We start from the raw sequence: 26,655 nt of genomic DNA, 5'->3' as shown, positions 1-26,655 counted from the left end.
TAGCTTTCTCTATTTGTGAACTAACCTCCTCTCTCCTTGTCTCTTCAATTTGATTCCCACCCCTCAACCATTCAAGTTTAAAGTCTTCCCCAGTAGCCTTCGCAAATCTCCCCGCCAGGATATTGGTCCCCCTAGGATTCAGGTGCAACCTATCTTTCTTGTACAGGTCACACCTGCGCCAAAAGAGGACCCAATGATCCAGAAACTTGAATCCCTGCCCCCTGCTCCAATCCCTCAGCCATGCATTTATCCACCACTTCATTCCATTCCTACTCTCACTGTCGCGTGGCACAGGCAGTAATCCCGAGATTACTACCTTTGCGGTCCTTCTTCTCAACTGCCTTCCTAACTCCCTATATTCTCCTTTCAGGACCTCTTCCCTTTCCCAACCTATGTCATTGGTATCTATATGTACCATGACCTCTGGCTCCTCACCCTCCCACTTCAGGATATCTTGGACGCGATCAGAAACATCCCAGACCCTGGCACCAGGGAGGCAAACTACCATCCGGGTCTCCTGACTGCGTCCACAGAATTGCCTATCTGACCCCCTAATTATCGAGTCCCCTATTACTACTGCCCTCCTCTTCCTTTCCCTACCCTTCTGAGCTACAGGGCCGGACTCTATGCCAGAGGCACAGCCACTGTTGCTTCCCCCAGGTAAGCTGTCCCCCGCAACAGTACACAAACAGGAGTACTTATTGTCAAGGGGCACAGCCACTGGGGGTACTCTCTAGTACCTGACACTTGCCCTTCCCCCTCCTAACCATGACCCACGTCTGCCTCCCGTGGCCCTGGTGTGATCCCCTGCCTGTAACTCCTCTCTATCAACTCCTCACTCTCCCTGACCAGACGGAAGTCATCGAGCTGCAGCTCCAGTTCCCTAACACGGTCCATTAGGAACTGCATCTCGGTGCACCTGGCGCAGATGTGGACGTCTGGGAGGCTAGGAGACTCCAGGACCTCCCACATCCGACACCAAGAACAATAAGCTGCCCTCAGACTCATACTTCCCCCTTTCCTCAAATAACAGGAAAAATTGAAAAACAAACCTACTTTGCCTCACCCATTTCTGCCTAAGCCCATTGAGCCAAAGCCCTTAAGCCTTCACTTTGCTCCCAGCTCACTCTGTTGCCTGCAAAACGTCGCTGCCCATTGTATAAGGTTGTGTTCCTTTTAAATCTTCTGCGCTTCACTGCCCGACATCACACACCTGCGCAGTCCCGCCTCTCTTGAAAGGCAAGCTTTTTAATACCACGCAATGAATGCTAATACAATGTATTATCTACCTTACCATTATCCAAAGCACTCAAGAAAATAGAAGGAAATTGCCATACAAGGTTTCTTATTGAATGGATAGAATTCAATCTGCCTGTGTGACTAATTTAATTATTTAATGTTCTGCACAGTACAGTAAAACTCCTCAGTAGTAACCTCTTCCACCTTATGTCCAAACAGAAGTACATTGGTTATTGTTGAGATCCAATTCCAAAGAGGAAATCTTAGAAAGTCATAAATACAAGAGATTCTGTAGGTGCAACACACACAAAATGCTGGAGGAACTCAGCAAGTCAAACAGCATCGATAGAGGGGAGTAAAGCATGTGGCCAAGTGGTTAAAGCTTTCATCTAGTGATCTGAAGGTTGCTGGTTCGAGCCTCAGCTGTGGCAGCGTGTTTGTGTCCTTGAGCAAGGCACTTAACCACACATTGCTCTAGTGTCTGTGTGAGGCGTGGTGCCCCACACAGACTTCCAATCTGCGCCTTGTAAGGCATGAAAATGCCCGATGCAGGCCTCTCATGGTCTGCGTCGACGTTCCCCTCCCCATCCCCTCTCCTCCCCTCCCAAAGCATCCATGCTTTGGGCCGAGACCCTTTATCAGGACTGGAAAGGAAAGGGGAGGAAGCTAGAATAAGAAGTTTCAGGAGGGGAAACACAATTTATTGTTTTTTAAAAATCTACCATTGGAGAAAAAATTAAAGTTTACCTAATTCACAGGTGCCCATCAGAAAATTTCCTACATTGAACAGCATTCCTTCACTTGGATCCATGCCCCATTGAGCCTACATTGCAAACATAAAAATTCTGTCCCTGTGCATGCTCATGTAGTATCTCTCCTTCACTCCGTGCTCACTGCCTGATATTGTACTGCTTCTCTGTATGGCTTCGATTTGAATGGAGCTACAAAGGACATATTGTCCCGATCACAATGGAGTCATTTGAATGATTGTCCACTCTAAAGAAGTATGAAATGACAGTGGTGTTACACTGCAGCAATAAGGAAAATGTTCCGGCTTTCAGACCTGTGTGAAACACAGCTGCCCGATAGCTTCTCCAGAATCAATACAATAGCATTGTGCCACATGCACAGGGTATGACATTATTAACTGCAGATCCAGCTGTTGAAAACACTTTGATGATTTGCCCTTTGTCAGTTTTCAGTGAATAATTTTGATGACAACTGAGAAATGGAAGCAGCTGGGAAGGAAACCAGCTGAAATATGTTTCACACCATAGGGTGAAATGGATATGTACTTTAGGAGTGAAGGGGATACTGGACTTTGGTTATATAGAGAGATGATTAAACAAGTGTTGGTTAACACTGAGTAGAGAAGTGTATTAATCTCATTAAGATGTTCAAAATCATGACATACTTGAATGGAATCATTAATAATTCCAATGAGTAGGAAGGTTTGGTAACCCGAGATTTAGTTCAACAGTTCAATAGGTTCAATAGTTTATGGTAATAACAATATAAAAATCTGTAAATTCTCAGTAAGTCAGTCAGCATCCGTGGAGACGAGAAAATAGGATTACTATTTCAGGTTGATGAAACGTACAAAACACTTAATTGCAATTACTGTTTTCACTGCACTGATGCTGACTGACCTGCTAAAATCTTCAGCATTCTCTGCTTTTATTTCAGATTTCCAGCATAGTAGCACAGTGGTTAGCACAATGCCAAATGATCTGGGTCCATTTCTCTCCACAGTCTGTAAACAGTGTGTATGTTCTCCCAGTGACGGCATTGGGTTTCCTCTGGATGCTCCGGTTTCCTCCCATATTCCAAAGATGTACAGGTTAGCAGGTTAAATGGTCGCAAGCATGTCATTGGGCAGTGTGGGCTCTTTGGGCAGGAAGGGTCGTGTTACTGTGCTGTATTTCTAACAATAAAATATATAAAATCTGCAATTTTACTTTGGCTTTAACACAATTTAAGCTATTAGCTCAGTGTAATCTGGAACGCATTAACTGAGAAAGACACAACTTGATCAAACAACGACTTTCAATCCATAAAGAGGAAATAACATATCAGCTAAATGAAGAGCTGGTTATTGACCTCAGGAAAGGGACGGTGCAAATCTTTTAGACAACCTTTTCTAGTCTGATTAGGTTCATCATGTTCTTCTCTCCACAGATGCTGTCTGACCTGCTATGAATATCCAGCCTTTGCTGCTTAATTTCTAATTTGGATTTACACAAGTGTGCACGCTTCCTAATTATGCATATTAATCTGAATTTGCAGAATAATAATTTTACCAATTCCTGTAGTTTGTTCAGTTTATCTGCTTGCAGGATTATATTGTGAGCTTGCATTAAAATTCAAATCTCAATTTGCATGACACCTATTCAGTAAATAAAGAGACAGTCATCCCAATTGATATCAATCAGACTTGGTTCTGAAAGCAATGGCCAATGGACACCATTCTCATTCATTCTAATTCATGTTCTCCTTTCACATATCTTTTAGCTGAGATGTTAAGGAAAGGGGCTTGTTTGTATGCACAAGTGGAATTAAGAAAAAACAGTCTTTGGCAGTCTTTGGCCCTGATGAAGGGTTTTGACCTGAAATGTTGACAATATCTCTGCAGATGCAGCTTAATCAGCTGAGTTCTTCAGTAGATTGGTTGTTTCAGGAGCACTCTTAGTGTCCTGCACAGCATGCAATGGTCATTTAATTAACTTGCGGTTTGTATGAACATGTGACATGCACCCTGACTGCTTTGTTTGTTTACATAAAACACTAATTGCTCCTATCTGTCACTTCAGATAGGCCAAAATTAGACAATGTCCACATCTGGATGTCTTTTTTTTCTTTCACTCCATTCGTCCTGTTATCTCAAACAGCCTCCACTGGGTAGCATGCCTGCCCACCAGACCAAGAGCAAGCCCTTGCTTTACAAGGGAAAACATACCACAATATTTCATCATATCAGCAGCAAGCCATACTACTTGAACTTTAATATATTTATACATTTGTCAATAAAATATTTAAAAGCATGGGTAACTGGATAAAAAATTGTCTTTGCTCTTGGAAGTACAAAATCTATTTCAAATGACAGAATTATTATCAACTCTTTCAGAATTCTGGGCTGGAAATAAATTATTAATAATCATTAATGAAGATACATTATTGGTTAGCAAATTTTTCACCCACAAGTGGGAGCTGAAAATTGTGACTATTTTTTCTCTTGAGAAGTCACAAAAGCCACCTCCTTTCTGCAAATAAATCATAAAGTCATTGGAAATATGATTTGCAACCAAAACTTTATTTGTCAGTGGCAAGCAGAAAATATTTTTAAAGGGTTTCAAGTTTTTCCTTGTGGGCATTAATAGAACAAGTAGGCAGCCTAGAACAGTCTTTACACCATCTTTATGCATATATTTAAGATAATAGAACATTAGAAGAAGCTTACCAAGTGAGTGCTCATGGCTTTTCCAAAAATATCAAAACATTTAAACAAAAATGCCGTAGCACAATACAGCTAGCTCCTCATGTCCCATTAAATTATCTCTCTTTTCCAAGCAGACATTTAATTGCTATTTTAAACACTTTATGGATTCTATTTCAACAACAGTTTGTGACTGAAAAGATGACATTCTGATCACTAGTTTTGAGAACCTTTTTATTGCTCAACATATCTTTGGATCGTACTGTGATTAATTTAGGTGCATAAAGTATTCTTGATTGTTACTGGTGAAAGTATAAATCCTGCACTGAATAATATTATGTGTAGCTTTTTGACCTGTTTCAAATTCATTTACAACATATATATCTTCATTTAATTTTATATTGCAAATAATAATATTTTGCAAATTTTTTTCTCTGACTTTATTTCATAATTTTTACTTGGAAATAGAAATAGCATTTGGCGAGAGGGTTGCTGAACCAATATCAATCTGTGCTGGAAGGAAAATCTCTTCAGAGTCTTAACTCAGGGTCAGTGTCAAGCATCCTCAGGCTTGATGCAGAGAAAAGCTCTTTTTGATCTGCATCAACGGTGTGTCTTAACCCTGTCCCTGGAACAGTATCCCTTGACTGTCCCAGTGTGACATTTCTATTTCCCACATGGGCCATCCTCCTCTCTCTCAATCAGGTGAAGAATTTAACACCAATTAGTGTCAAATAACAGACAGTGCTATGGACTCACTACCACCAGGGAATTGCCTTGAGATTGCCCAAATGTCATTTCACTTCAAACCCTATGAATCTGGCAGAGAGGTGATTTCCATCTCATCAGTCCAGACTCAATTTGAATGCGGGTCCCTGAGGTGAGACTATCTCATGAAAACTAGCTTTAGTCTGAGACCCAGGTGCATTACAGAGTCCATAAATTGATATCACCCAAAAATAAGCAATTTTGTTTGTGATTTGTTGACTTTAATTAAATGTTCTTCAGCCTCAATATAGTACTAAAATGTCTGTGTTTAACAAAATCCATGAATCTCTTTAGCTCACAAGCAAATGCTTCTGGAAGACAATTGGCATTAAGAATCAAAAATCCTTCTGCAACACTCTCTGTACCACTTGCTTGCAATCCCAAGGGGACTTGAGGAAATTTATTTGCTTTACTTTGTGTCATGCCTAGGTTGGTGAAGATTGCATTGTACTAAGAGAAATTCTGAAAGATCTTATGTGGTGAAGCGGGTGGAAGTTTTGACAGTTGGTGAGTAAGATTATTTTATTTCATATTATTTCAAATTAAAGCCTTCACCACTGATAGATGTGGGCAGACCAGCCATTCCACACACTTCAGAGTCGTGGAATCAGACAGCTCAGAAACATGACCTTTGGCCCATCTAGTACCGGTCGGCGTAATGTATACACTGACCGTTAAGCACCCCAGACTAATTTAGCTGGTTGATACCTTCTTGTTAATGGCAGAATAAAACTTATTTTAAAAACCCTCATTAAAATATTTTGAAAAGGTTAGCAGTAATCAGTGAGTTACACACTCACTGATCTTTTCTTGGGATCACCTGTAAATGGTACACAAAAATCCTGAATCATGTTTACAGTGGAGATTGCAGATTATGAAATAATAAGTTTGCCAAATGATAAATAAAAATAAAAAAAAGATGAAGAAACTCAGAAACACTTTATCAGACCTTAAAAAATTGACTGTCCAATTCCCCCCAATTTGGTGCCTGACCTGTAGCAATGCCCTGTGTTTTGTTATTTGCTCCAGATTCCATTATCTGCCATCTGAAGTGTCTCTAGCTGATAGATAATAATCAATGCAAAATGAATACATTAATACTGGAATAAAATAGGGAAAGAAAATGAAAGGAACATGTAACAAACAGATAATCTGCTGACAAACGCAAAATGCCGGAGATACTCAGCAGGTCAGGTAGCATCTGTAAAGGAAATCGCCGTAAACTGCCCATTGCCTAGTTATTTTCTGCTACCCTTCCTGCATACAGACCACTGGTTAAATGAGTCAAACTAGTTTATAGGGAGATCAGGACCTGGCCAGAAGGTGCCACTTTAGTGCTGCAGGACTTTATCGAAAGCATGAACAGGAGTATATTCGGTGAGGTGGCATTCCATTATTATCACATTAACATTGATGGATATGAGGGATCGATGAGTGGTGACACAGGAAAGTGCATTGGGGACATTACTGCGATTAAACACTAAACTGCCAGGGCAAACGAAAAACCATGGTTTCTACGGCCTCCTCTACTGTCAAGATGAAACCACACTCAGGTTGGAGGAACAACACCTTATATCCTGTCTGGGTAGCCTCCAACCTGACAGCATGAACATTGACTTCTCTAACTTCCGTTAATGCCCCACCTCCTCTTCGTACCCTATTCGTTATTTATTTATCTTTTATTATTATCATATATTTTTCTCTCTCTCCTTTTTCTCCCTCTGTCCCTCTCACTATATTCTTTGCCCATCCTCTGGGCTTCTCCCCTCCCCCTTTCTTTCTCCCTAGGCCCCCCATCCATCCCATGATCCTCTCATATCTCTTTTGCCAATCAACTTTCCAGCTCTTAGCTCCATCCCTTCCCCCTCCTGTCTTCGCCTATCATTTCAGATCTCCCCCTCCCCCTCCCACTTTCAAATCTCTTACTATCTCTTCTTTCATTTAGTCCTGACGAAGGGTCTCAGCCCGAAACGTCGACTGTATCTCTTCCTAGAGATGCTGCCTGACCTGCTGCGTTCACCAGCAATTTTTATGTGTGTTGCCGGAAACCATGGTTGACTGCAGAAGGCTGTGCACTGCTTAGGGATCTGGCTGCTGCCTTCAGCTTGGGGGATAGGATGACTCTAAGGTCAGCAAGAACCATGCTCTCACGTGCCATCTGGAAGGCAAAAGAAAGAGCACTCACAGAAATTCATGTAAATCTTTGTGACACCAGGGACACACAGTGCATGTGGCAAGGTATACAAACTATTACTGATTGCAAGTCCACGCTACGTGTAAATGAAAGCAATACCTCCCCTTCCGATAGGCTGAATGTCTTCTCCTTACAATTTGACACTATGAATGATGTGACATCAAGGAACTCCCCCTCAGCCCCCTTAGGAACAGGTCACAGCTAGTGTGATCCTAGCCACGCAAAGCTGTGGGACGGAACAACATACCTGGTTGGGTGCTAATTGTGCGGCACAGCAAACAAAGGTCTGAATTGGCCTATTTAACATCTTTTTGCAACAGTCCACTGTCCCTGCAGGATTCACGGAGTGACCATCACTCACATGCCCAAGAAAATGATGGTAACTAGCCTAGATGCCTACTGCCCATTGGCACTGATCTCAGCAATTATGAAGTGCTTCGAGTAGTTTGTCATATGTCATCTACATTGGACCCTATCCAGTTTGCTTACCACTTAAATGAACACTGATAATGCCACAGCCTCAGACCTGCACTCCGTCCTGTTCCACCTAGAAGACGATGCCTCATATGCCAGGTTGGTGTTCATTGACTTCAACTTGGAGTTTAACACAATCATCCCTCAGAGCCTGTTGAGTAAACTATCCTCATTGGGACTCAACACTCTCTCTGTAACTGGATTTGGACTTCTTAATAGAAAGACACAGTTAGTTCGAGTTGGCAGCAACATCTCAAGCTCCATCACGCCGAACACTGGAGTCCCTCAGGATTGTGTGCTCAGTCCACTGCTGTTCATGTTGCTGACTCATGACTGCACTGCCAGATCCAGCATAAACTGCATCATCGAGTTCGCTGATGATGCAACGGTGGTTGGCCTCATTAGCAACGATGATGAGTCAGCATACAGAGAGGGGGTTGAGAGACTTGTCAAATGGTCTGAGGACAACAACCTGAGCCGCAACATAGACAAGACTAAAGAGATGATTGTAGATTTCAGGAAGGTGCAGTTTGACCAGTCTCCATTGCATATTACAAACAAGAGACAATCTGCAGGTGCTGGAAATCCGAGCAACACACACAAAATGCTGAAGGAACTCAGCTGGCCAGGCAGCATCTATGGACCAAACTGCAGTCAATGTTTTGGGCCAAGATCCTTCAATGGCCCTGCTGTTGAAGAGAGTGAAGAGCACTAAGTTTCTTGGTGTGCGCATAACAGATGATCTAACCTAGACCCCAACACCCCCTCATTAGTCAAGAAGGCACAGCAGTGTCTATGCTTTTAGAGGAGATTGAGTCATGCAAGGCTCCCCTTCCCCATTCTTATATCTTTCCACAGGAGAACCACTGAAAGTATCCTGTCTGGCTGCATCATTGTGTGATATGGAAGATGCAAGACCCCACAGAGAATAGTAAAACCACTGAGAGGATCCTGGGATCTCCCTCCCCCCTATTTGAGAAATTTACCTGAAGCACTGTGTATGAAAGGCCTAAAGCATTGCTGAGGATCCCTACCACCCATCTCACAATCTCCTTGATCCACTACCATCAGGAAGGAGGCACAGAAGCATCAGGTCTGGAACTGCCAGACTAGGTAACAGTTTCTTCCCTCAAACCATGAAACAAATGAAAACTCTGCTACCACCCAGGTGAGGTCACTGGGGTAGCGAAATGTTTACTGTTTACTGTTCACCTGCGCCGTGCACTACGTGCATTTTGAATTGTATTTTATTAACTTATTTGTGGTAATATTTTGTTTTAAGTGTTGTGTGTGATACATTTTTTTGTGGATGCACCATGGGTCCAGGGGAATGTTATTTCTTTCGCTTGAGTTCATACAGTCAGATGACAAAAAACTTGAACTTGAATCAAAATTGGCACTTGTGGCAGCTTGGCAGGTATCAAACCTGGGGAAAGATCATTGTGTAGAGAGTTAGAGTGGGAGATAAAGACAGAGAGGTAGATTGAAAGAGATAGAGAGAGAGAGAGAGAGATAAATAGATAGATAGATAGGTAGAGGTAGAGATTCACAATTGGTGTGGTCCAGGTGGGCACAAAGAGAGAACCCAGACATTGTAAATTAATGCTGTTCTGGACAAAATAGCAAAGAATAATTTGCAAGTGGATGATCTTTCCATCAAACCTTTAAATCATCAGACCCATATTTTGGCATCTGTTAGTATTTACCCATGTAACTGCCAACATATATTTGAAGAACTGACAGGATCTTTGGATTTTCACATAAATAGTTATTGTGATTAACTGCTTGTAAGAGTTTTCCTAAGTGCACTCTGAGCTCTTTAGAAGAGCAGAAAATTGCACTAATTCTTTGATAGGAATCTAGATGAATATTTTGTGTCAGGTTGGACTTGATACAGAACATGTTTCTCCACTTATTCTATGCAGCCCAATGGGATGAACTCAAGAAGGCATCTTGGTCAGTGTGAACAAATTGCTTGAGAAGCCAGTTTCTGGGCTGCATTACCCTTTGACTTCATGACTCAGCATTAGTTTCCTCAAATTATTGGAAGATTTCTGTGCTGCCTTGGAAATTCGTTGGTTTCTCAGTGAGGGAAGGATGGGCTGTGCTCTGCACCAAAACAAGTTAGCATCTAGACTGAGGAAGGGTAACCTCTTTTTTACTTTTTTCACCCAAATGAATCTGATCATATTTGTTATTGAAGCCAAGGGAAAGTCTGATGATTGCATCTGATTGATCACAAACTAGGGCTCCCAGAACAGACAGATCTTATAATTATCTCCCCAGCTTTGCCCCATAAACAGAATTAAATCAACACATTTTAAAATATTAGGTTTCATTTATTTCAGCACTGTTTTTCTTCCCTTGCCATCTGCAGCGTCTCCGTCCTGGTTTCTAACATTTACTGTAGAGAGTCAAGCCAATCTGCTTCTAGCCTACTCATCTGCAATTAGGTTGAAGCAAGCAACTCGTATTATTCAGCTTGAAGGAGGGCAATCACTCTCTTACTTCCCTCACTTCCTCTGAAAGCAGCCAGACATAGTTCAGCACTCTAAAACCCCTGGTGACAAGGCAGCAGTTGTGATGTGAAATTCATTAAATAAATGTGACCCTCTGTTTGTTTTAATAGAATGAGTCTGTGTTTTATGTTAAGCAATCTGAATAACTGGTTGACAAAGTGATCAACTACATAGAACTAAACCTTTTAATTGCCTTTTAAGTACAATTAGTGTTATTACAGTGAAGATCAAACAGCAATACAAGCATCGTGTTCTGTTAAATAGTACATGATCAACAATGCTGCGACGTCTGGGCATATTGGTTTCATAGCGTATTATGACATTATAATCATGAAATGGGTCGTGGGGTGGAGATACATCTCTACCAAAGGAGGTGTAAGGTCCTCCTTCCCTCAGCCTGCAGGTCACTCTTGGGCAAGGTGTAGTACCTGCTCAGCCCCCCCCTCCCCCCCCCCCGCCAACCCGATCAGGGTCATGTGAAGCCATGGGAGCAGGTGGTGGATGGTCATATGGGCATCTGGTGCATATCACATATCCTGGTTATGCAACCACTGATGCCAGGTAGACAATCTCTGAATGGTATTGATAATGGTTGGAGTCACCCATCTTGTAATGACACTGCCCAGAAGAAGGCAATGGCAAACCACTTCTGTAGAAAAAATTTCCAAGAATATTCATGGTCATGAAACCATGATCAGCTGTATTATACCACACCGCATATAATGATGATGAATGATGAAATACCCAAGATGAAACTCCTTAAAGCAAAATCAGAAATAAACTTAAAACAGTGTATTCGAGAAATTGAATTCCATACTCATGGATTCCTGTTCTTTTATTCTCATTAATAACTAAAAAAACACATTCCTGCATTTTTCCTTTAAAGTGGGATTTTGCCTTCAAGCTCTTCTCTTCCAGTGGTATCTCCTTCTCTTTCTCTCTCTCTCAACTGGATGCTCAGATAGATGAATGAAAAAAGGCTCCAAATTCTGCTTTGAAATGAGGCAATGCTGCAGCTTTCAGGATGTGTATATGTGCAGAAATGAACAATTTGCATTAAACTTTGTCGTAAAATGCATCAGTACTAGACAAAGTCTGTGACAAGGCATAGCATGAGAGGGCAACTGAGGAGAGCGACAGAGAGAGAGAATCTGATTGTTGTAAATCGATCTTTCATTTACAATGGGAACTATTTTTCAGCCTACGGCGCCAAAAAGCACATCAGACATAGAGACCGATGAACAAGCAGAAAGTATCAGAATGCTGTAAGATGACTCTTGATTTGTGAGAGGACCTATCTTGTTGCCAAAGACACCTAACAATAAATCAGATGCAGAGAAATTTAGAGAGAAATGAAAAATTAACCAGCAGTTGACCCCTGGCAATTACATCTGAACAGAGTTAAGAATTTGATTTGTAGTGGGCATTATTTTATCTCTCATAGAAAAACAATCTATGAACTACGTGCAAATATTTATTTGCCCTGGTAACTTCATGTTTAAAAGTAATTAGGACAACAATGGCTTCAATTTAAAAAAAAACAATTAGAACACCTGGGAAATAATATGTTCCAAATATCATAAGAAAATCATGGTCAGAATTTAACTATGTGCAACACTGGACTTGAACCACTGTCATCAGAAGGTGCATTATAATCCCGGCTCTTCTGTGATGAAGGTAAGCACACCGAACAATCTATGGAATTCCACTGCGCCATTTGAAGGGCAAGTGACCATAAATGATGAGCAAAACGATTCACTTAGAAAATAGTTGCACTGCAGTACTGAATCACTCTGTCATCACAATGACAACTTCCCCTGGATATTTTACTCCAATCACGCTCCTCTTTCTTTTTATTACAATGCTCCTTTAGAGTCATAAAAACCTCAGTTCTAAAAGCAAACATTAAAATGATCCGCGATAACCTGTATATATGTTTATTTCATCCCAGTATCTTTTACTAACACCTATAGATCAGCGCATCTAAAGGTGAATTTGACCATTCTGTACAAACAGTTGAAGCATCTGAAAACTGTAATAAACAGGGATTCAATTTAAGAAAGTGAAGTTAAGTTGAATCTGCATTTGGATACAACAGGAGTAATTCATCTAATTCTGAATGACAAACTTCAGAAGGAATGTTAAAACCCTCTAGTGGACACACACAATAAAATATTTAAGAATTGTTCACCGCCTCTCAGGGAGGTAGAAAGAGAATCAACAAATGCCTTCAAAAGAGAATTGATTAATTGTTTGAAAACACTAATTTTCAGGGCAATGGGAAAAGAGGAGGAGGATAGAACTGAAAGGATTGCTCTAATAAGACATGGTAAAGCCTCAGTGGGCTGAACAGACCATTTCTCTGCTATAATATTACTATGAATTTAAAAGGTTTCACAGTGAAAAGTCTATGCATCAATAAGTGATGCCATCTACAAAAGCTATATATCAGAATTCCCAATGGAACAAAATGAACACTTAAGTTACCTTAATACAAGTTCCTTGATTTGTCATTGAATATTTTCCTTACCAAAGTATCATTGTTTTTGAATTCTTCCATAGGGCGTCAAATCATTTTATCCAAATTATCATTCTTTCTGAGAAATTGTACAAATTGATTCTAAAACTTTGCAGAATATGGTGACATTAAACATATCAATAAAAGAATTGCCTAAGTTCATGCTTGGAGATAACAGTTTTGATGCATGCTGTCATTTCTCATTGGAATATTTAAATGCAGAGAAAGGGTTCCTTTGAGCTGTTGCAGCATTTCATTGCCTCCTCTCCTCTCTGTAAATTTGTTTGTGCTATGAGAAGGTTCTCTCATTAATCAATGATGTGTGACAACTTATCCCTTTGCTTTAATAACTTTCTGTGCAAAGAAATTTCACCTAATCTTCCCCTTACTCTTTTAAAAAAAAATCATGTCCGAAAGTCACAGTCTTTCATTATATTCAGATTCTTAACTCTTGTAGAAACATTCCCAGTATCACAAGTCCTCATTGCTACAGTTTCTGAATCTCTGACCATGAGCATTCAAAGCTGAGAAGGAACTATTAGTGTAAATTGCTTAGATTTCTCCAACATTCAAGATGATTTTGAACCTCCTGTTTCCATATAATGAGACCACATAAAGTCCTGTGCAAGTGGAAGATGCAGTACTGTCTGGGACGATGAATCTCAGGGTTGTATACTGCAAACAATACTTTGATAATAAATGTACTTTGAATATTTGAATCTTTGTAATCAGTGAAAGTCTGAGCAATGTGCTCATTGTGGCTTTAATGTCCTTTTTACATTGTATTTTTTTATTTCAATAATTTGACCTACTGTAATAATGTTTTAGAACTGAGTTTTGTCAGTATATTCTGAGACAAAGACCTCTTTTTCTAAATTCAGATCCTCCAAAGACAATGGTAATACAAGCATAACCTTATTAATCCCTGGGAAAACATGACGTTACACTTTAGACGATAAGACCAAAAGACCATAAGACATACAGGGGCGGCGCTAAGGTGGTGCTAGCTGGGGCTATAGCCCCAGCAGAAATTGCAATAGCCCCACCATAGCACCACCAAGAAATTAACTGCAGCTGCTTTGCTTTCTCTGTATAGTTTTGAATACAGCTTTTTTCTCCAGCTGATCTGGTGAAACAGCGCCCCCAATTACCATAGCACCCACGCAGCAATAAAGTTATAAACTCTGTCAGATCCACTCTACACTTCTGCTTATTCGTTCGTTGTCAATGTCTTGTCGTTGCTGTCCTCAGATCAGTTAAGCTGATCTAAGATCACTGAAGGTGGTGATGTCACTCACTTTCACTCACGCGAGAGATCGATAGTATACATCCAGGCGCAGATCTGTGGTCTCGCGAGACTAACGGATGCCACACGCGCACATTGTTCTTTTGCAAGCTAGCGTCGACCTGGCACGTGCATTATTTTGGCTGGTGTGAAAAATGGATCGATTTTTAGTCAGAAAATGACCTCAACAGTGGTGTCTCAGCCTGAGCCTGTCTTGATTGAAAGTGACATGCAGAAAGAAGTAAGAGGGGATTCAGAAGAGAACGAGGATGAAGCTGCTCTTAGTGCTAGTGGGAATACTGTTAGCGATGTTAGCCAGCAGCCTGAGGAAGAACCCCATCGGCCAGCATTGAAAAAGCACCCTTCGGTGTTCGCAACAGTTTGGCAATCAGCAAAGCAGTTTTATTCGTGGCTGGTTTGACCTGTACTCCTGGCTGGAATATTCAATCACAAAAGATGCTACATTCTGCTTCACATGCAGGCATTTCCTGAGTGGAGGACATGGGTTCCATTCTGAATCTACCTTCACTGTCACCGGGTTACCGCAACTGGCGGAAAGCTACAACAGCTTTCAAAACCCACCATGTAAGTGCAGCTCATAAATTTGCGATGGAGGCATGGGCTGAATTCAGACTGAGAATACAAGACGGTTCAAGATTGGGAAATATGCTTGACAAAGGACATGCAAAGATTGTCCAAGAAAATCGTGAGTATATGAGAGCAATAGTTGAGCCTCTATGCTGTACTGTGTGCCAAGGCATTGCCCAGCAAGGACACCGGGAGGACGATGGATCTGGCAATAGGGGAAACTTTGTTGAGCTGCTTAGTGTAATTGGGAAGTTTGATAAGACTGTAGCTAAAAAAATAGAGGACAATCCTGGAAATGCAAAAATCACCGATCACGATATCCAAAATGAAATTATGGGTATTATGGCAGATATGGTCAGACGTCAAATAAGTGCAGAAATCAAGGAGGCTGGATATTTTGCCATCATGGTGGATGAAAGTAAAGACTTGAGTAAAAAGGAGCAAATATCAGTGGTGGTGCGGTATTTGAATAACGAAACAGTGCTTGAAGAATTCTTGCACTTCACTCCAGCAGAAGGGTTGGACGCAGAGTCGCTTCTTAAAAGCATTGAACAGACACTTGCCCAGTGTGTTATTGATAAGAACGCGTGTTTAGGTCAGATTTATGACGGGGCAGCAGTGATGCCCGGGTGCAATAACGGGGTACAAGAGAGGTTCGGGAAAGAGGTCCCACAGGCATTATATATACAATGCCATGCTCACAGACTTAACCTTGTTTTAGTGGATGTTGTGAGCAATGTATCACAAGCGAGTGAGTTTTTTGAAACTGTGCAGCTGCTTTACAACTTCTTTTCAAACTCTGTTGTCCACAATCTTTTCATGAAGAAACAGAGAGAACTGGAATCAACTGCACAGCCCGAAGAGTTGAAGAAATTGTCAGATACACGCTGGGCATGGCAGTATACAGCTTTGTGGGCTATAAGGAAATCACTCCCTGCCATTCTAGCTACACTACAGAATATTATAGGTCAACCAAATGCACGGAGGAAAACGGAGGCCAGAGTTGTAAATGGACTGATTGACGAGCAGTTTGCTTTACTTCTCACTCTATTTCAGGATTTATTCCGAATCACCAAGTTCATGTCAGACCAGCTACAATCTCCCAGTTTGGAGCTTTCATCCGCTGTGGAATTGGTTCAGTCTGTTATCGATGCACTCTCAGCAAAACGGGGAGAGGAATCATGGAATGAAATTCAGACAAGAGCTAGGGACCTGTGCATCAAGGCCAGTATACAGAGCAGAACACATGAAAGGAGACAGGCCCAGCCACCCCGCCGCCTACATGATTTTGTTGTTGAGGCCCAAACTGAACGCACACTTGTCACATCCTCTGATGACCTTTGCAACCATTGTTTCTATCCCGTTATAGACAGACTTCTGACTGAAATGAAAAGAGGGTTCTCAATTGAGACTGGGGTGTTCTGACTGGAGTCTCAGCATTGAGTCCCAAACACAAGTTCTTCCGAGACAAGGATTGTCTTTGGCCAATGGCCCAATACTATGGAGTGACTGAAGTGAACCTGACTGCAGAGCTACATCAGGTTCGGTGTATGCTGGAAATAAAACAAAAGCAAGGACAGACAGTGACATCCAGAAAATCATTGATGCTTTCGCCACCAATCACAACAACAGACGGATTGTGCTTCTCTGAAAACATTAATGGTGAGTGCACTTGATTTTTTAAAAATTTGGGCCAAGACTAATGCTGATTATTATTATTATTATTATTATTATTATTTTGTGGTGGATACCCCATAGTCCTTATGCTTCCTGCAAATCCTAAAATATTACATTTTCTGCTATTAAGCCTATTGGTTTTGCTTAGACTTCCAAGCGGTGATTCTGTTGATTTTTGTTTTAAATTCAATAACCGAATTAATTGAGGTATTGCATGGTCAGATTACGATTTGTCCAACTCCTGGTAAAGCCTTGCATCTGTTGTTTGCCTTATTTGACTTTAATAACGGTGTATCTTTTGGCATTGCTGTCTATATAATGTGAATACCAGTGGGTTCGTTTTGTGTTTTTCAGTTGAAAAGCACGCATTTGACGCTGATTGCGGGATTGGTGCGTGATTCACGTTGCTCGGATGCTCTGTTTGTTTGTTTTTATTGTTTATGCTCTGTGTAGCCCAGGTTGTCTCCGATGCCGTTGACACTGTAACAGTTCACTTCTATATTAGATCTATCAATTGCTGTGACCTGTGAATCAACAGAGGCATTTATAGTAGGCACATAATGCTTGAAATTGACTTTTGAACGCCACACGTCTGGCCTTGCGAATACATATTACCATGCAGTACATCCCTTAGCACCATCACTGAATCATTCAGCCCCTTCGTAGCACCAGCAAGAAAAAATCTCTGGCGCCGCCACTGAAGACATAGGAGCAGAATTAGGCCATTCAGCCCATTGAGTCTGCTCCACCATTTCAACATGGTTGACCCCAGATTCCATTCAACCCCATACACCTGCCCTCTCATCATATCTTTCATACCCCAACCAATCAGGAATCTATCAACTTTCACTTTAAATATGCCCACAGACTTGGCCTCCACCACAGTCTGTGGCAGAGCATTCCACAGATTCACCACTCTTTGGCTAAAAAGAAACCCTCCTTACTTCTGTTCTAAAAGGTCACCCCTCAACTTTGAGGCTGTGCCCTCGAGTTCTGGATACCCCCACCAGAGGGAACATCTTCTCCACATCCGTTCCTTTAGAAGGAATAATATAAAAAAGAACATGGAATTAGCTCTTAAGGCATTGGACATTCCAAGCTCCATAAGGTCTTCCAATTTCATGGGCAAGTCAGAGAATCAATCTCAGTGTTCTCTTCCTGGCTATTATCTCAGGCATTGATGCTATCTTGCACTGAATCTGCTGCAGTGGACAGGACACATTGCTCACATGCTCAAATCCAGGTTCCTAAAACAGAGACTCTGAACAAGCACTGACAAAGATACTATTAGGTGGATAGAGAAAAAAAATTCGAGGATGTGCTCAAAGCCTCTTTGAAAAAACATGTAACATCACAAATGATTCCTGTAAATCCCTGAACATGAGCGTCCAAAGTAGAGAAGGAACTATCTGTGTAAATTGCTTAGATTTCTCCAATATTCAAGATGATTATGAACCTCCAGCTCCTATACAATGGAACTACACAAAGGCAAACTGGAAGAAGGAGTACACTATATTACAAATACCCATCCGTTCATCTATCAGGTATCCCTTGACCCATTTGTGGAAAAGTCTGTTGTTCCTACATTGATCTCATCTGCTTCCACCGAATTAGAGGGAAAGGAATCATTAGCCTTGAGTGATCAGCTAAAGAAGTAGAGATGACATGACTTTGTGAATGGCTTCATGATGCCTGCTTTCTCATCATGATTTTAGATAAAAATAAACTTCACTATTTGGATCCATCATTTATGAAGGCAAAACATTATATTTCCAAATCCAGACAATGGTGAGAAACCTACAAATAGTTGTCCCTCCCAGCACCTGTTGTCTTTGAAGAGATTACATGCCTTGGAGATAAAAGTTTTTTTTCCCCTTAGATGGTACGCACTGCAGTCTGACAATATCTGTGATAGGGGTGAGGGTGTTCAGAGGTGGATGTGTGTTACTCAGGCTATGCACAATTTGACTTGTTCAAATTAATTCAACTCGGCAAGTCCAAAACAATTGCGCAATGTAACGATTTTTCATTATATTCCTGACTTTTCCCTTGCAGAGGATAGACTGGCTTTAAAACAACACTGCAGAAAACCCGGCCTCTGACTTGCTCTTATTTATGTGGCTGGCCTTCTCGGTTAAGACCATGCACTTACATTCCCTTGTCTACCATTCCAATGGATTTTTTGAACAAAACCTCCAACGACATACATTGTTAGGCTCCTTTGAAAGTCCCTATCAACAATATTTCCCCTCATCTATCCACATTCTTCAAGCCTTCATTAAAATCTCCATAAAAATTACTGAACACGATTTATGTTCAATGATGCTGAAAAAATATGTTTTAAATTGTAAATTTAAATCGCTTATCATAATTGGCACTCGACTTACTGTTGTGGGTTACCTGGTTTACCTTACAATTCTTTTTGAAAGAACAGTGTTGCATCTATTACCATTATCTTCTTTAAACATTAATATTGAAGGAAGATTGACCATTTTGGCCTCAACTTCTGTTAACTCCTCATTATTTTTCAAAAAACTAGAGGCCGGTCAGGGTTCAACTCTTAATGCTGAGAACTAATTTATGCTCTGATAATTATACCCAATGAAATATTATTCCTAATGTTCCCAAGGTAACAGTGCTTCCTACTGATTAGGGCAAAAAAAAATCTCAGGATAACGTAATGATTTCCTTGAAAATAACAACCCCTTTTCCCATCCCTGTTGTCGTCAGGATAAAATTCAAAACAATCCTTGGCATCCAGCTGCAAGAGCAGCCAAATACGTTGAATAATTCTCAGGAATAGGAGAGCAGGAGACATTATTAAGTAACCTTTTAAACCGCTTTGCTTAAGATTTCTCCACATCTTGTTCGAGCCTACTCAACTGAAGGCTGTCTCCAATGTATAGCCTTCTTCCATTGCAACTCTATGGTCAATTCCAGAGGAATGTGCACCACTCTTGCGTTAAACTTACAGGTGTGTATTCCTCTTCTTACTCTGTCTAACAGATGAATATGCTTGAAATATATGAACAAAAAGAAGTGATTAGAATGGCTACTCATTTGACATGAACCAGCAGTCATAGATCATGCATGATCCCACAAAACGCCACAATGCTTGCAACCACCATTTTCTCTGTGGTGAGCGCTAATCGGAATGAATTTTTGAATGAATGAAAGAGTGGAGGTCAAATCCCTTGTCTTCCTCAGTGGGATAGGCTTTCCCAGTGGTTGTGTCTATCGTTACATGTCCGCTGTTGGCATATCGTGTATCCATTGGAGAATATTCTGTGAGACTTAGTTAGGATCTCACTACCTGAAGAAGCGATCAAAATTGTCACCACATTGACAATATCCCTGGCTGAGTACTAGATGCACTGTAACCTGCAAGATCAAGGATCAAAAGGTGTAAACTGAGATAACCTGCTCTTGGCCAAAGTAAATAGCCTCCTGTGCATGAGTTCATATGTAAAAAGATTATGGAACATAATATAATTTAGAAACAATTAAATGTAGCAACAAAATTAAGTAAAATATATAATTACAAACTTATTTTTTTCCCCCAAACACACTGCTACACCCACAACATCCACTGAAATTCACAACTACATTATCACAAACTATGTGTGGGCAACAAACTTATTAATGGTAAAAATTGAGTTGGTTCCTTTATATTCTAATAATACAGAAAAAAAACGAATAGTGATTTTATTGATCTACTGTAATTCTATTTGTATGAATGGGGAATGAGGATGGTTAACATTGTAGTTCCTTACCATAGAAATGAATTATGAGTCACTTGGCCCACTGGAATTAAATGACAGGATTAAGGCTGGATTTAATTACTTTGCTTACTTGGTAGAGTTCTTAAATTCTTTGGACATATGAGCTTCAAAACAAATTACATTAAGGTAACGTGGAACAGAACCCTTGTATTTATTCATTCTTAATGGGAAAATGAATTAAAGTGATGAAATATTGATGTGAATCAGGGATGTACATAAGGTGAAGGGAGGAGAGACACAGCCCTGATATCCTACCTGAAAATATCTAAATCTAAACAAATAACATTTGCTTATGGATGAATGGATGGGCATAGGTTCATCCCACACTCTTAAGGATACCAAACTCGCACAACTGTTGTAAATTGCTGAGATTTCGGCAAATCTACTAGATTGTATTCTTATTGTAAACTTAAATAGAACGGTGCTACGATTGCAGAGTTTGCTGGGAATGTGGCACTGGCCAAATGGACCATACAGCATATGAGAGTAGTTTTTCGAGAATGTATTTTTCAGAATTCTGTGAGAGATCGACAAACAATCAACTTGGAAACCAAGGCAGCACCTTAACAATGTGTCCACAGTAGGAAGTTACTGAGTTTTAATATTTAGTGCAATGTTGAAAATATCCAGAATTTGCCATGCTGTAAATCTTTATCCTGCTTTTGTATTGATAATGTCAGGTCTAAAGTTTGATAAGAAACTGGAACAGAGAACAATCCAATCTGTGCTCCCTTAATGGTTTGTTAAGATCTTAATTGAACCTGTAAGTACATCATTTGGAATTCAAGAGCAAAAGCAGGTAATTGCTGGAAATGCTTCCATATCTATGGGAGGGGATACAGTGTTCATGTTTCTTTTCAGAACTCCTTCTTCAGAATTTATTTTACTTAGAGATACAGTGTGGAACATACCCTTTCAGCCCAACTAGCTGCATTGCTGAGCAATCCAACTATTTAACCCTATTCTAATCACAGGACAAATTACAATAACCAATTAAGCTGCTAAATAGTATGTGTTTGGACTGCGGGAAGAAACCCGAGGACTCAGAGTTAACCCATACAGTTCATGGGGAGAATGTACAAACTCCTTACAGACAGCACCAGAATTGAACTCTGAACTCCAGAAATGCCCCAAGCAGTAATAGTGTCTTGCTAACCACTACGTTACCATGGCACCCTCATTTGCTTTAGATTTCCAGGATCTACAGAGTTTTGGCTGCCGCTTGTTTGAAATTCAGTTACAGCTGATATAATGTAGCACAATAGGAGAAAAAAATTCCCTTCAAATATGTTGAATCTTAAATTGTAACCTAACCATTATATACAGTGATCACAGCTTATCTTTAGTGAATAGTTTATCTCCCAGTCGTTAATGAATCCCAGTTAAGGATCCTTCCAAATTATACATGAAACTGATTGTAATGTAGAAGGAGGAGATATTCTCCAGCCTCCTCTTTGGTATTCTCTCTCCTCTCCTTTGACTACGTGAGGCAACTGTGGAGAAACCACTTCAAAGAACTGACCCATTTCCTGTGAGCCAATATGTGAACAGCATTGCTGTTATGTATTCAGAAATGGCAATGGCTGTGAAACAGAGATTGGGCTTTTAAGAATCTGAAAGGAAGTAAACCTTCTTAAAGCAAGAATACCCAATTTCAATTTCCTTTTAGAGATTTCTCATTTAACATTAGTACTGTAGGCTGCAAACCTTTAGTGTACTAAAAATGATAGATGTCTGATTTCTAGGCATCCTTATTACATTGTACCAATACTCCATACGCCAGCGAGTGCCTCCTTTGAACAATCCATTGGTTATGGTTCTCTGCCATGAATTTCATATTGGATTTATTAGTAATGGTCTTTGATTTATGGTCCTAATTTCAGATTCCTTTGTAGGTTGGTGCATCTTTTCCACATCCACATCCTTCATAATTTTAAAGAGCTCTACTGGGTCATAAAGCTGCTTTCTTTTTTTTTATCAAGAAAAGGAATCCAGGCCTAGTCAGTGTCACTTGATAGATATAATCTCTTAGCTGTAATATCATAAAACTGGAAGGCCTGTTATTTTATTTCATATCCAGTCAGACAGAAGCTGCTGGCATATGGGAGGGTAGAAAGGTGACCAAAGTCATTACTTTGATCCTGCATTCAGTCATGTGCTGTACGCTTCTCCTGAATTTCCAAAAGTCCTCAAAACAGGGCAACTGCCTGAAACGCATTTAGCCTGGAGGCTGACATATTTGTGACTTGGGGCATCTAACCTGCATAGGTCAATAATGCACCAGAATACGTTTAATCATTTGGGAATTGCGGAGTTGGAAGTAACATTGGCCCAATTGTTTGTTCTGGATATTATGGGATCATTGACTAGGCCTGTGTCCTTGTATGAAACCAAAAATTAAACTTCCATGCTTAGAATAAACAATTCAAATCAACCTTTATCTTCCATCTCTTAAAGAGTTTGAATTAAGATTCACTGAAGACATTAACTATATTAAAGTGTATTTTTCCACTGGTCCTTTATAGAAAATCAGACAAAAATAAAATTATAAAGCAGGATTCAGATATGGCAATGTTCTGGGATGGGTTTTGGACACGGAGATTAAAATTGCACATACAGTACTGTGCAAAAGTCTTAGGCTAGGGTGCCTAAGCACTGTATTTGTCAATGTGAAGCAGAAAGTGAGTTCGTAAACCTGGCAGGAGCAAAGGATGTTGGGAATGGTGCGGGTGGAGTGAGACAGGAGGGGTGTGGGCCAGGTGGCAGAGAAGCAGTGTCCAGTGCAGAGGATAGCGCAGGTGCAGACACATCCAGCCCCAAGACACCAGGCAAGGTCACTTGATTCCAAGCAATTGGCTTATTGATCATTGCAGAATGTCTCTCTCGTGCTTTCCACTCCCTCCCTCTCCCCGTCCCTCTTCCCACTCTCACTCCACAATAGAGACCAATATCAGAATCAGGTTTATCATTCCTCGTACATGTCACAAATTTGATTTTTGCGACAGCGGTACAGCACAAATCATAAAATGACTGCAGTAATGTGCAAAGGTCCTAGACACCCTAGCTATATATGTGTATATATATTCCTGAGACTTTTGCATGGTACAGTGCGTTCAGAAAATTAATGTTTGTTGTCAAAAATTTCATTTGCCCATGTTGTCTGCACTGAATCTGAGTTGCTGTGTTCACCTGCAACTTTGATGTGTGTTGCTTCAATTTACACTGGTGCTCAACTAGATGGTAGTGAAGAGGAGGCAGAGTGGGAAACCTGCAAACAAAAACCTAATTGGTGAAATTTACCATTAAAACAGATTGCTAGCCTGTTTCTGGGGGCAGCTGACAGCAGAGATTATCTTCAAGCCAGATTCCACGATGGGTGGACGTGGTGGGGAATGCAAGTGTAGAGTCCTAGTGGTCACATACTCCATCCCCCAGACTTTGAGACAGCCAGCATGGATTGAATGCTGAGCTGTGAATGCAGCCAAGCCAATAAGAAATAAGAATCAAAGGGTGTTCACAAAAGTCTGGTGTTTTGTGATCACATTTCCAAATAGGAGGTATGGTTGTATGGTTGTTGAGCTTAAATCCTGAAATTCCATGGCCAACAGTACTGTGGGAGGGATTACCTACAATAGAAGGATTGCAGGGCTCTCGGATGGCAAATTACCACCGCCTTCTGCAAGACAATTAGCTCCAGATGCTGAAAAAGGATACATAAAGAAGTTATTATTGATTACTAGCTTTCTTTACTCGGAAGCAATTACTTCTTTAATATATAAAAAATCCAATTGAATCCTTTGAATTGATGTTCACCAACTGCCAAAATGGGATTTGAATTTGCTTTTCTGGATTATAGTCTCCAGACTTCTGTTTCATTAGTTCAATAACATAACCATAAGGCTGTCACTTCCTGGGTGTCCAAAACCATCGAGAACCATCAACATAAAGCAATATTTTTTATCTGCAGAACATTTTCTAACATTATACTGTTTACCCTCCATCACTGACTAAGTGCATAATAGTTACATTTTAAGTGGTGATAACAATGCTCTTAGGTCACTGGATGGTACACCTTAATGAGCATCAATTCTGTCGTGTTGCTTTTCCTCCATCGCAAATTACATTGGGCGTCATTTTTTTATTGCAATTACTCCAACTTACATTACATATCCATTCGTTCACAAGCAAGCACATTTCTGAAATAAAATCTGTTTACAGCTGTGTTTAATTGAGTAGTCCTGGATTGTAAGCATTGTGTAAACAGTTTTGAGTGAGAAGGTACTTGGAGTGCAAGGATCTGGCACAATGCAAATTTGACTCTGCATTCTGCTTATTAAAAATGCAAGAGCTTGTATCACCACCAAGAGGGCAATTCTGCACCTGCAGTTATTTAAGGAAGGGTTTGCTGGAGATGTCTTTAAGAGGGAGACTTATATTAGCAGTGCTTCCTGTTTTCAGTCCTGGAGACCAAACTGTGTTTCACTTTATCATTCACTTCCTTGCCTTTGTTGGACTTTTTTTGTATTTTAATTTAAACTATGAACACCAATGAAGTGAGGAGATGAGCAAAGCCAGGAATAAACTCTGCCAGCCGTCAAGTGGCTGAAGCTTAAATCTGAGCTGTGGACTTAAGAAAGAAAAGACAAATCACACGCCAATCTTGGGTGGTCAGAAAGGATTTACTCTCAAAATCGAACTGAGCTTCAAATCTGAAAGCAGGTCACTTTGAACAGTTAGTCTGCATCTGCAATCGAATACGGATGTTCAGTAACTGTCCATGTGGTTAAATAGTTAAAGGCATTAGAAATACTTACTTAATACATCAAGCTTTACATTGAGACTTGTAGAAGGTGATGTGAAATAGCCTTGCAACCTACAACTTGAAGTATATTGCAATATCAACTTGCTTTCCTCTATTCCTTCCCAATCAGAGTGTTTGAGGGACTGAGTTACGGAGAGAGGCTGAGAAGGCTGGGACTTCTTTCATTGGAATGTAGGAGAGTAGGGGTGACCTTATAGTGGTGTATAAGATCATGAGGGACATAATTAGGGTCAATGTGCAGAGTCATATTCCCAGTCAAGAACTGGAGAACATAGGTTTAGGGAGGGATGGGAGACATTTAATAGGAACCCGAACGGGCAACTATTCATCCAGACGGTGGTCAGTATATGAAAGGAAGAGCCAGAGGAAGTGGTTGAGGCAGTTATATTCACATTAAAAGGTACTTGTCAGGTACAAATTTTAGAGAGATGTGGGCAGAAATGGGCGAACAGGACTGGCTTGGATAGGAATCTTAGTCAGCGTGAACCAGTTGGACCAGAGGAGCTGTTTGCATGCAGCAAGACTCTGGCTTTCTTTTTTATGCTGTTCTATTTACTGGGGTTATTTATGTAATGCTATGGCCCAAGAAGGCAGGATAAAAAATTCATAAACCATTTAGTGGCCATAATACTTCTTGCAGTATGTGGAATGCAAGGTCCTTCTGATTGGAAATTCAGGCATGAACATTCTGAATTTCATTGTCAACCAGTGAAAACTATCCTTGGAGACACAAAACCTACAGATGTTGCGATCTGGAGCAAAATTCAAACTGCGGGAGGAACCTGACTGGTTAGGCAGCATCTGAAGATGCAAAATGGTTGTCAACTTTTTGGTTCAAGACCTTACACCGGGACTGAGAGTCTAAAGGGGTGAGGGGGAGTGGTGGCACATCATGTAATAGGTAGATCTTGGGGGGGGGGGAGGCTTTGATGGGCAGGCAGAGCTAAGTGAGGGAAGGAGGGGTGGAGAAAGTGACAGAGGCTGAGAGGAAATTAGAGATGACGAAGGTATGCAGATTATGGAATCTGAAAGGTAAGGACGGTGATGAGTGAAATGAGTGCAAGTCTGTCTTAACGAACCGACAAACAAGATCTGAAGAATTCGACAAACTTGACTCGAAAATTTGGGTGCTGTTGTAATGTGAGCATTATTAGAAGTAAGTTAATACTAATTAGGATAATGGTGGGGGGGTGGGGGGTTCTACTTCCATTCTTTTTACTTCCGGTGTGATTTGTATACAGTGTCCTTGCCATACCGTACGGGTTGTGAAAGCCTCTGTACATACATAACGGTTTTGAAGTTCGACATAAAGTTGTTTCTTTGGCATGAAGTTGTCGAGTGTGCCTTTTTCAAAGT

General features: G+C 40.6%; 1 protein-coding gene and 1 long non-coding RNA gene across 2 annotated transcripts in view; one reads left to right on the top strand and one right to left on the bottom strand.

The window, feature by feature from the left end:
* Nucleotides 1-10,701, top strand: part of LOC134348875 (uncharacterized) — a 70,986-nt gene extending 60,285 nt beyond the window's left edge. The window contains exons 2-3 of the long non-coding RNA XR_010018509.1: nucleotides 5,870-5,947; nucleotides 8,967-10,701. This is a non-coding gene — a long non-coding RNA (uncharacterized LOC134348875). The remainder of the gene's footprint in view (nucleotides 1-5,869; nucleotides 5,948-8,966) is intronic.
* LOC134349198 (teneurin-2-like) overlaps nucleotides 1-26,655 on the bottom strand; it is a 3,136,038-nt gene that overhangs the window by 1,410,332 nt on the left and 1,699,051 nt on the right. The window lies entirely within an intron of this gene.

The sequence above is a fragment of the Mobula hypostoma genome, chromosome 7 (genome assembly GCF_963921235.1).
Source record: "Mobula hypostoma chromosome 7, sMobHyp1.1, whole genome shotgun sequence".
Lineage (NCBI taxonomy): Eukaryota > Metazoa > Chordata > Chondrichthyes > Myliobatiformes > Myliobatidae > Mobula > Mobula hypostoma.
This window is presented reverse-complemented; position numbering and strand designations above follow the sequence as displayed.